Raw genomic sequence first — 11,163 nt, 5'->3', positions numbered from 1 at the left:
CTTTTAGTGCAGCTCCAGGTTATGACCCAAGAAAACCCTTCGATATTGAATGAAGGAGATCCTGAACTTGAACATACACTCAAAAGAAGGGGAAAGGAACCTGTACAAGAACCGTCTAATGAAGCTGAGATAGAAGTGGAAGGGTCAGATAATATGGCAGAACAAAATGAGCAAAAGATAACACTTTCTGATTATACTACACCCTTAATTTTGGGCACATAATCGAGTATTGTGAGACCCCCGATTACAGCTCCAAACTTCGAGCTAAGGCCGGTATTCATCCAAATAATTCAACAAACAACGTAGTTCAATGGTTTGGCCGATGAGGATATAAACAACCATATAAAGAACTTCTTGGAAGTTTGTGATATGCTGAAGATTAATGGTGTATCAGATGATGCTATCAGATTGACGGCTTTCCCATTCTCTATCAATTAAGAGCCTAGTAGTGTCTACATTCTTTGCCCAAGGCCTCCATCACGATGTAGAATGAGATGGTCAAAGCTTTTCATGATAGATACTTTCCTCCAAGAAAGTCGGCCAAGCTTCGCAATAAGATTTCGTCGTTTGTACAGATCGAGTTGGAGTCATTGTTTGAGATATGGGAGTGCTTCGAGGATCTTCTGTGGAGGTGCCCACAGCATGGATTTTTCGAATGGATGATTATTCAGACTTTCTATAATGGGTTGAATCCGAGTACAAAGCAATTGTTAGATGCCGCCGCTGGATGTACAATGGGGAGTAAAACCCTAAAAAAAGCCCGACAGCTAGTGGAAGACATGACCATGAATAGTTATTAGTGGAATGCATGGGAAAGGAAAAAGGCACCCGGGCTCCATGAAATAGATGCAGTAACTTCATTGGCGGCTAAAGTGGAATCATTAAGTAAGAAGTTAGATCTTCTAACTTTGAATGGAGTGGCGGCCGTGACTACTTGCACCAGGTGTGGTGGAGGACATGCTCCCTCCAATTGCCAGATTTCTATTGGTGATGCATCTTTGGTTGAGAATGTTGATTTTATGGGTAATGCAATGAGGAACCAAGGGAATCCATATAGCAACACCTACAATCCTTGTTGGAAGAGTCATCCCAATTTCTCATGGAGCAACCAAGGTCCACAAAAGGCAATGACACCACCAGGTTTCCAAAAACAACAAACCCCAAACATGGAGAACTGAGTTTCAGGCTTGGAGACCCGAATGACCGATTTGGAGAAGGCCTTGACTAGATTTGTGCAATCGTCGGATACAAGGTTTCAATTAGTTGAGGCTACACTTCGCAACCACATTGTTTGTTTGCACAATCTTGAAAATCAAGTGGGACAAATTGCGAAGACTTTATCGTAGAGACCACAAGGGAGCTTGCTGAGTAATACCGAGACCAATCCTAGAGAGCATGTGAAGGTGATCACTTTAAGAAGTGGTCGTGAGGTTGAAGTTAGGCTTTCGAGTAAGAGGCCCAATGAACATGCACCCGAGGTCATAGAGGTCGAGGAGGGAACAAGCAAAGAGAAGGAGATGGCACCCCCACCTTTCAAGCCAAGAATCCCTTATCCCTCTAGATTGAAGAATGACCAAGGGAATGAACAATACAAGAAGTTCTTGAGTTTATTCAAGCAACTCCACATCAATATTCCTTTTGTTGAGGCATTGGATCAAATGCCTAAGTATGCCAAATTCTTGAAGGACCTGCTGACTAACAAGTGGAAGTTGGAGGAGACTGCTTTCAGTAATCTTAGATGCTTCTTGCTCGGCAGTATTACAAAAGAATATGATGAACAAGAAGAAAGACCCAGGAAGCTTCATCATTCCGTGTAATATTGGCAATTTAGGTGAAGAAATGACATTAACAGACTCTGGGGCAAGTATCAAGGTCATGTTGTACACCTTCTTTCAGAAGCTAGGCTTGGGAGAGCCTAGGCCCACTCGGATGACTTTGCAATTGGCGGACCGAACGGTGAGACATTTGAGGGGCATCATTGAAGACGTGCTTGTCAAGATGGACAAGTACATTTTTCCGGTTGACTTTGTAGTATTGGATGTCGATGAGGATGCGGATGTAAATTTGATACTTGGGAGGTCGTTCTTGCACACTTCTAAGGCAATAATTGACATGGACGCTAAGGAGCTGACACTGAGGGTTGGAGATGATAAGCTCACATACCGCCTCGCCAAAGCCATGCTGCATTCTCTCAATTTTGATGATACTTTGTATTTTCTAGACACTACTGATGAGATTGTTGTTAAATACATGCAGGAAATATTTAACCCAGATCCATACGAGGGTTTATTTGATGAAGAGGTGGACAATAAAGAAGTAATGATGCTTGGTCCAACAGAAGAAATACCATCTACTCCGAGAATCATGAAGAAGGTGCTTCGGAAGATGATGAGGGCTAGGAGACTGCACCAGAAATGCTCCAAGGCTGTTGGATATAGGCTTGAACTGAACCCCCGTGAGGTAAGACAAGGTACATCAAGCTTAGTGACATTAAACAAGCACTTTTTGTGAGACAACCCAAGAGTTTACTATTTTCTTAGTTAAGTAGTTTAGCGTTTGCATGAATAAAATGTTGAGTGTTGGTGTCTTGATTTTAAGATGCTTTTACTGTGGTTTTTAATGTCATCGTGTGTTTTCATGTGGATTTGGTGATGTCTTGGTCGTTTGAGCTAGTTTCTCATGTTTTTCACTGGTATAGTTTGCATAATAGGGTAGGCTCTGAGTGTGTAAACATGTTCAGGAAATTTCTGTAGAGCCTACAGAGTATTTAAGTCATTCAAAAAAATGCACAGGCGTGTAGAATTTCCGCACGCCAGTGGATTTTTACTGCGAGCTCATCCAGAGAAGACACATGGGCATGGACGCGTCCCTGTGAGCAACCTTATGATTTCTGCACGCCCGTCGGTAATTTTTGCATGGGCATGCGTTTTCCTGTAGAGACTTACCAAATTATCCTAAGAGCACATAGGGGCGTGGACTCGCCCTTGTGGACAAACCTGTGACAAACACACGGGTGTGGGTATTTTCGTCACGCCCGTGTGGATCTCTGCATAAGAGCTCTCTCCATCCCGAGAAGACATAGGGGCATGCGTCCACCCTTGTGAGTTAGGCCTGTGAATATCCATGACCGTGCGTAATTTCTGCACGGGAGTGGGAAACACTTAGATGCTTCTTTCGGTTGGATGAAAAGCCACAGGGACGTGTCGCTGCCCCTATGGGTCGGTCGCACGGGCGTGGGTATTTTTCCTCATGCCCGTGCGGTTGTATTCAGAGATATAAGGATTGTTTTTCTGAGAGCACACAGGGCGTGCGTCTGCCCCTGTGGCTCTTTCCCGTGGAGGCGCACGGGCGTGGTTAATTTCTGCACGCCCATTCGATTGTGTAGAATTCTAAGAGACGTGATTTTCCTTTAAAAATCTCATTGAAATTTTCATCCATTATCCTTCTAAACACTCAAAAATCACTCTTGATCAATTTCCCGACCTCTCACAGGTATTTTAGAGGGATTCACAGCCAATTTTCACGTTGAAGTGGAAGTTTTCATACCCATTTCATCTGTAAATCTTTTAATCTCTCTTATATTCTCCATTTCTTGTTTTTAGTGGATTAAAAGTCTTGAGTTGCACTAATTTTCACTTTATAATAGTTTATTATTTCACTTTATAATGGTTTATGCATGTTTAGAGAGCGTTTAACCATGTTTTTAATTTGTATTTTTGGAAAATTGATGTGCAAAAGTGCGGTTTTCACGCCCCACAGATTTACACGGGCATGGGTAATTTCCGCAAGCCCATGTGGAATTCTGCAGTATGATTTTTTTAGCTTCTATGATCATTTTCTTCATCATTTATCGCAGGTATGGCACCATGCTCGAAGAAGATAGAGGGTAAGCGCCATCGGGAGACTTTACTTGAATTAGCGCATATTGAATTCTCGAACCAAGCGGCTATCAAGACTTGGGTTTGGACAATCCCAATTTGTTGACTTGAGTTGGCTAGGGAGATTGATGCTTTGATGGGCATGGGAAGTTGAAGAAGACTATTGTCGATACGAGAGCAAGTTATTCGCACATTGATACTAGAAGTACTAGCGTCTTTTGAGTTCAGGCAGCTATATAGGAGAGATGTCATACAGTTTAGAGTGTTCGGAAGTCATTTTACCTTGAGTGTCACTGAGTTTTCAGTTTGTATGGGCTTGTATGACGAGACATACGCAGGTACCAAGGAGTATGGACACTTGCTAACAGATTACCCTGGCACATTGGCCCCACCGCAAGCTTACCAAGCTTTGTGCAGACAGGAGCAATTTTATTTGTATTCCATGGTTCAGACCGTGCCGATTCACGTGTAGTTTTAATGGTCCTTACACCACTGAGAGCGCCGAGGATAGAGGGAATTGACAAGGTCCCCTTGCGTATATCCCGCAAGTGCACAGGTTTGTCGAAGTAATAATCCCGGATGAGCGGGTATCGAATCCACAGGGAGTAGGGAATAAAAATACTTAATCCGCTTCTTAGCCACGTGAAAGATCAGTAGTGATAAGTGTGATAATGATTCAATTCTCAAAAGTAAAAACAACAAGTAAGAGAGCACGAGTAAAGGAGGAGGTTAGGCAATCGATAAAGATGGGGTACTCGGATAATGCTCCGCCTAGGACAATCATTCAAGTGCAAGAACCCTCTATTATGCTTCCTAATCAATGCAATGGTGAGTCATGGAAATCCTTAAATACATAGTCCCAAATCTAAAGTCAACTATGCCTAACTCTATATATGTCCCGGAGGAGAGATTAGATAACCTCTCAACCTCGCACTCGAATAGAGTTGCAATGAGCTCTAGGGATTCCAAGTGATAAATCTCTTCCTAATTATAGACCTAACACTTTGGTCCAGGTGGAAGGTCCCTAACCATGATTAAGCCCTAGATGCTAAGATCGCGTTAACGCTTCACTCCGTTGCACGCGCAACTAAGCCCCAGTGGAGGGTCATCCCTTAGACCATTCACTCTATTATAGCCACAAAGAACTCGAGGAACGGAGGTAGAATCTATCACGTCGGAGGGGAAAGGGGACGCTCCTGTACCTCTCAACTCACCCTCTCAACCCTCTCCAACCTAGCTTTGTATAACGCTCGTGGTGTGTCACTCACTCACAAGGTTACCAACAAGAACTCTCAACCCTAGTGTCACTCTAAGGGAAATGTTCATACAATCAAGCATTCAAGGTTGGAACTCACAACAAACATCAATTAATTGAAAGTATAATAAAGAGATTCAATGAAACAAATACATCCTAGGGTTCACAAATACCTAAGTAGCCACTAGGTGTTTAGCTCTCCATGGAGATAAGTACAATCAAAGAAATAGAATGTAAAAACAATGAATCCATAAAGAAATCCCCTCAATAGTCATGTCAATTGTCTTGTGGAAAGTCCTCTACTCGTCATCCAAGGATTCCCTTGTCCGGTATTGGATACGCCTCAACGGAAGCTCCCCTACCAACCTTCTTCCAAAGGAATGACGATGTCAGAGGCATAGAACCTCTCCAAAACCATAGCCAATACCTCTTAAAACCATAGCCAATACCTCTCAAAACCCTAGCTGAAACCCTCTCTCAAGTTGGGGAAAAGATGGAGAAATGAATGCTGAAATTGGGGCTGAATCGGCTTTAAATAGGGCTAAAATCAGGAATCCACACGCCCTTGTGGGCGACCCTGTGTAAAAACCCGAGAAAAGTAATGCTCAACATAAGGAAAGTACGCTTCGCATTCATATCGCACAAGCACTTATTAAACTCCCCCACACTTAAGCTTTTGCTTGTCCTCAAGCAAAAATTAAACATTCTGTGCATCAATGAAGAAAATATTGAAAGTTCTTGGTCTTAGGTTCACCAAAGTATACAAAGAGAGCATTCTACAAGTAAGGGGAATTTCAACAATAAATATGAAAGATCGAAGCTCTAGTTAAAAACTTGAATAAAAAAGGACAACAAACCCGAAATCGTGAAAGTGTGTGGACTCACTCAAGTCAACCCAAGGTATACTCCTCAAAGCTTTAAGTATAAGGGACTTATTTATCTACAGCAAGAAAGTAACAAAAATTTAAAGATGGTAGTAGCTTCACACATTCTCTAAGGTAGCCCTTTCCCAAGCGGCCGCTAAGGTGGCTTTCACACTTTCGAGGTGGTAGCTCTTTCTACCGGAGGTAGCTTTCACTCATCCTAGGAGATAGCTCTTTCTCTCATTAGGGCATAACTAGTATCCGACTTATGAGAGTAGCTTCATACTACATAAGTGGTAGCTCTTTCCACCCAAAATGCAAAACAAACAAGAAAACTATTTTGTTCCTTCTTTTCATCATTCTTTTTTTTTCTCAAAATTTAACACAAGAAACAACTATAACTAGTCCCTTTAACATCGAACATGAGTTTCCAATAGAGTTTAAAGAGTGAGTAGTGCACTAAGTGTAATTCAGCCAAAAATTCCTAAAAATTCAAATAAAACTAGAGCATAAAGATATTCAATGTTAAAAATTCTCCTAAACTCAAGAATACAATCATTGCAACTAAGGTGAACTGCCATTGGCTATGTGAACATGGATATCAATCAAGAACAATAAAAAGGATGTGTGCACTATGAAACTCCCCCCCCCCCCACTTAAGTTGTACATTGCCCCCAATGTACACATTCAAGCTCACTCATAATGTATATCAATGAAGAATATATGTGGGAGAAGCAATCAAAACAATACTCCCCTGACTCCTAGTGTTGCGTTTGATGAAGCTAAATCCTTGGGAGTAGTGTTCAAACGGGTTGTGAAGCTCACACGGTCAAGTGCCAAAGCACTTTGGTCGTGCCCATGACAAAATCTCAATTTCGCAAGTGACAAGACCATCTGCACGCATATACGAGGGGATTCAGTGAAGGTCAATAAAAACAAAATAACTCGAGTATATATAAAAGATAGACAATGAATACAACTCGAGATGCAAAATGAAAATAAACTCAGAAGGAGAATCCTTTCTGAGTGAACAAGTCTAAAATAAAATGTAAAATAAAGAAAATGCATAAAAATAAAGTCAAATGTCGGTGTCACGCTCTGTCGGCTCCTCTGCTACTACTGGTGGTGTGGAAACATAAGGTGGATCCACCGGTGCTGGTATAGGAGATGGGGGTGCAGGAGATGCCGAGGATGGCTGAGGAGTCCTCGGTCGCAAGACAAATGAGGAGGCGACGTCTCGCTCTAAAATCTATTGTAATACGTCAAAACGTGCCATGAACTATGTGTACTAAGTGACCTGCGTAGCCCTAATCTCAGCAATCTCTGCTCGAGCCTTAGCCACCTCTGTCCGTATCACTCCCACCACACTCTTGAGCCTCTCGAAGCGATCATGGGCTCGAGATGGTGAAAACATATGTACGGGGGGAGCATCCTCTGCCGCCAAAGGTGTCTCGGTCTCCATCGGTACTGACTGAGGCTGGGGAGCAGGCTGGGAAGCCCCTGAGTCTAGAGATGATGCGGACGATGGGCATGGTCCGCAGGGTTTGGACAAGGATTTTTGCTTTAGTACTACCAGCTCCAGTGATAGCCGAGGATGAGGGTGATGAAGCCGGAGTATCTCAGCCCGCTCTCGAGCCTCAGCCAGCAACGATGGAGACCAAGGCACCTCCAGTGGCAGAGGAGCCACCCCAGTGCGTAAGTTTTCACCATCTCGAGCCAATGATCGCTTTGAGAGGCTCGAGAATGCTATAGGAGTGGTCCGAGCTGAGGTTGCGGAAATTAGGGCTACACAGGCCACTCAGTACACAGAGTTCATGGCGCGTTTCGACATGTTACAGCAGATTTTAGAGCGAGATGTTGCCTCATCAATTGTATTGTGGTCGAGGACTCCTCTGGCCCCCTCAGTTCCTCTAGCACCTCCATCCTCTAACCCGGCACCGGTAGACCCACTATGTGCTTCACTAGCAGCTGTAGCAGCACCGGCGCATGAGAGCGATACTGACACTAGATTTTCCCTTCCTTTACTTTCTTGCATTTTATTTTATTTTTCCTGTTTTTAGACTTTTTTCACTCAGAAAGGATTTCCCTTCTGAGTTTATTTTCATTTTACATCATCCAGTTGTATTCATTGCTTTATCCTTTATATACACTCCATCTATTTTGTCTTTATTGAGCTTTATTGAACCCCCTCGTGTATGCGTGCAGATGGTCTTGTCTCCTTGGGAATTGAGACTTAGTCATCGGCACGGCCAAGGTACTGAGGTACTTGGCCGTGTAAGATTCAAAACCTATTGGAACCCTACTCCCAACGAACTAGCTTCATCAAACGTCATACTAGGAGTCAGGGGAGTATTGTTTTGATTGCTTCTCCCACATTTGCTTTTGAATGATTTATATTTTGAGTGAGCTTGAATGTGTACATTAGGGACAATGTACAACTTAAGTGTGGGGGGAGTTTCATAGTGCACACATCTTTTCTATTGTTCTTGATTGATATATGCTCACATAGCCAATGGTGGTTCACCTTAGTTGCAATGATTGTATTCTTGAGTTTAGGAGAATTTCTAACATTGAATGTTTTCATGCTCTAGTTCTTGCTTGAATTTCTAGGAATTTTTTGCCCGATTTCTACTTAGTGCACTACTCACTCTTTGAACTCTATTGGAAACTCATGTTCAATGTTAAAGGGACTAGTTAGGTTTATTTTCTTGTGCTAAATTCCTAAAAAAAAATGGAAAATGACAAGAAAGAACAAAATAGGTTTATTATTTATTTGTGCTTGTTGGGTGGAAAGAGCTACCACCTATGTAGTATGAAGCTACTCTCATAAGTCGGATACTAGCTATGCCCTAATGAGAGAAAGAGCTATCTCATAAGATGAGTGAAAGCTAGCACTCCGGTATAAAGAGCTACCACCTCGAAAGTGTGAAAGCCACCTTAGCGGCCGCTTTGGAAAGGGCTACCTTAGAGGATGTGTGAAGCTACTACCATCTTTGAAATTGTTGTCACTTTTGTAGATAAATAAGTCCCTTGTACTTAGAACTTTGAGGAGTATACCTTGGGTTGTTTTTGAGTGAGTTCACACACGTACACGATTTCGGGTTTTGTTTCCTTTTTGATTCAAGTTTTTAGCTAGAGCATTGATTTTTCGTATTTAGTGTTGGAATTTCCCTTACTTGTAGAATGCTCTCTTTGTATACTTTGGTGAACCTAAGGCCAAGCACTTTCAATATCTTCTTCATTGATGCACATAACGTTTTTAATTTTTGCTTGAGGACAAGCAAAAGCTTAAGTGTGGGGGAGTTTGATAAGTGCTTGTGCGATAGGAATGCAAAGAGTTCATTCCTTATGTTGAGCATTACTTTTCTCAGGTTTTTACACTAATATGTGTGTTTTTATGTTACTCTTATGTAGGTAGGGTTGTGAGGCCGAGTATGAAGGAAATAGGCCAATGTGAATCACAATGCACCGATTTTGGAGGAAATCTTGCTAAGGTTCAAATGCGAAGACATAAGTCGATGTGAGATACTAGAGTGTGTGCCAAACTCCTCGTATTCGAGTTGGCAAATCCATTTGGAGGCGCACAAAGGCAGTCACACTCGAGCACTCTGACTTATCCACATAGAACAAGAATTTCGCCAACATGTACAACATTGCAGAAGCAAGTGATCCACGATGTGAACGTTTGCCCGTTTGCGTTACTCCGATGAAAGTATAGAATTGGGAAGCTATTCAGGTCGAATACTGTAGCAGAGCACCATAGCAACATTGTAGTATATATTGTAGCAGTACTGTTCACAGCAGGCCGAGAAACCAGAGAAACAGAGAATCCACACGGGCGTGTGGAAATTATCCACGCCCGTGTGGAAATTCTGCACGGGCGCGTGGAGCATTCAAGCCCATGTAGTCGGCCGATTCCAGCCCTATTTAAAGCCGAATCAGCTTGAATGCTTGATTGTTTGAACATTTCCCCTAGAGTGACACTACGGTAGAGAGTTCTTATTGGTAACCTTGTGAGTGAGTGACACACCACGAGTGTTAGACAAAGCTACGTTGGAGAGGATTGAGAGAGTGAGTCGATAGGTACAAGAGCGTCCCCTTTCCCCTCCGGTGTGATAGATTCTATCTGCGTTCCTCGAGTTCTTTGCGGATATAATAGAGTGAATGGTCTAAGGGATGAACTTTCGTTGGGGCTTAGTTACGCGTGCAACGGATTGAAGCGTTGAGGTGATCTTAGTATCTAGGGCTTAATTGTGGATAGGGACCTTCCACCTGGACCAAAGGGTTAGGTCTATAATTAGGAAGAGATTTATCACTTGGAATCCCTAGAGCTGATTGCAACTCTATACGAGCAAGGTGTTGAGATTGTTCGATTTCACCTCCGGGACATGTATAGAGTTAGGCATATTTGACCTTAGATTTGGGACTATGTAATTATCGATTTCCATGACTCACCATTGCATTGATTAGGAAGCATAATACAGGGTTCTTGCACTTTAAACAATTATCCTAGGCGGAGCATTATCCGGGTACCCCATCTTTATCGATTGCCTTATACCCTTCTTTACTTTCGCTCTCTTTCTTGTTGCTTTTATTGTTGAGAATTGAATCATTATCACACTCCTTACCATTGATCTTTCACGTAACTAAGAATCAAATTAAGTATTTTTACTTCCCTACTCCCTGTGGATTCGACCCCGCTTACCCGGGATTATTACTTCGACAAACCCGTGCACTTGCGGGATATACGCAAGGGGAACTTGTCAGGTTTCCTTGAGGTCTCATGCCATTACCTACAAAATCAACGTTCTCCACCAAAGAAACATCATCGATAGAGATCGAGCAATCGGAGGGAGCATGTCCTCCACCACACCTGGTGCAATTAGTCACGGCCGCCACTCTATTTGAAGTTAGAAGATCTAACTTCTTACTCAAATTTTCCACTTGAGCCACCAATGAAGTTACTGCATCTATTTCATAGAGACCAACCATTTTTTTCTTCTCCCTAGCATTCCATTGGTAGTTTTTTAACCCCATTTCTGCAATTAACTGATGGGCCTCATCGGGGGTCTTGCTACCTAAGGTACCTCCTGCTACCACAACCAAGAGTTGCCTTGTACTCGGATTAAAACCATTATAAAAGGTTTGAACAATCATCCACTCCAGA

General features: G+C 42.6%; 1 non-coding gene across 1 annotated transcript; it reads right to left on the bottom strand.

The window, feature by feature from the left end:
• Positions 1–542: 542 nt before the first annotated feature.
• Positions 543–649, bottom strand: LOC120252431. Its single transcript, XR_005533961.1, has one exon. It is a non-coding gene; the product is annotated as a small nucleolar RNA R71 (small nucleolar RNA).
• Positions 650–11,163: the final 10,514 nt, after the last annotated feature.

The sequence above is a fragment of the Dioscorea cayenensis genome, chromosome 20 (assembly GCF_009730915.1).
Source record: "Dioscorea cayenensis subsp. rotundata cultivar TDr96_F1 chromosome 20, TDr96_F1_v2_PseudoChromosome.rev07_lg8_w22 25.fasta, whole genome shotgun sequence".
In the NCBI taxonomy this organism is placed as follows: domain Eukaryota; kingdom Viridiplantae; phylum Streptophyta; class Magnoliopsida; order Dioscoreales; family Dioscoreaceae; genus Dioscorea; species Dioscorea cayenensis.
This window is presented reverse-complemented; position numbering and strand designations above follow the sequence as displayed.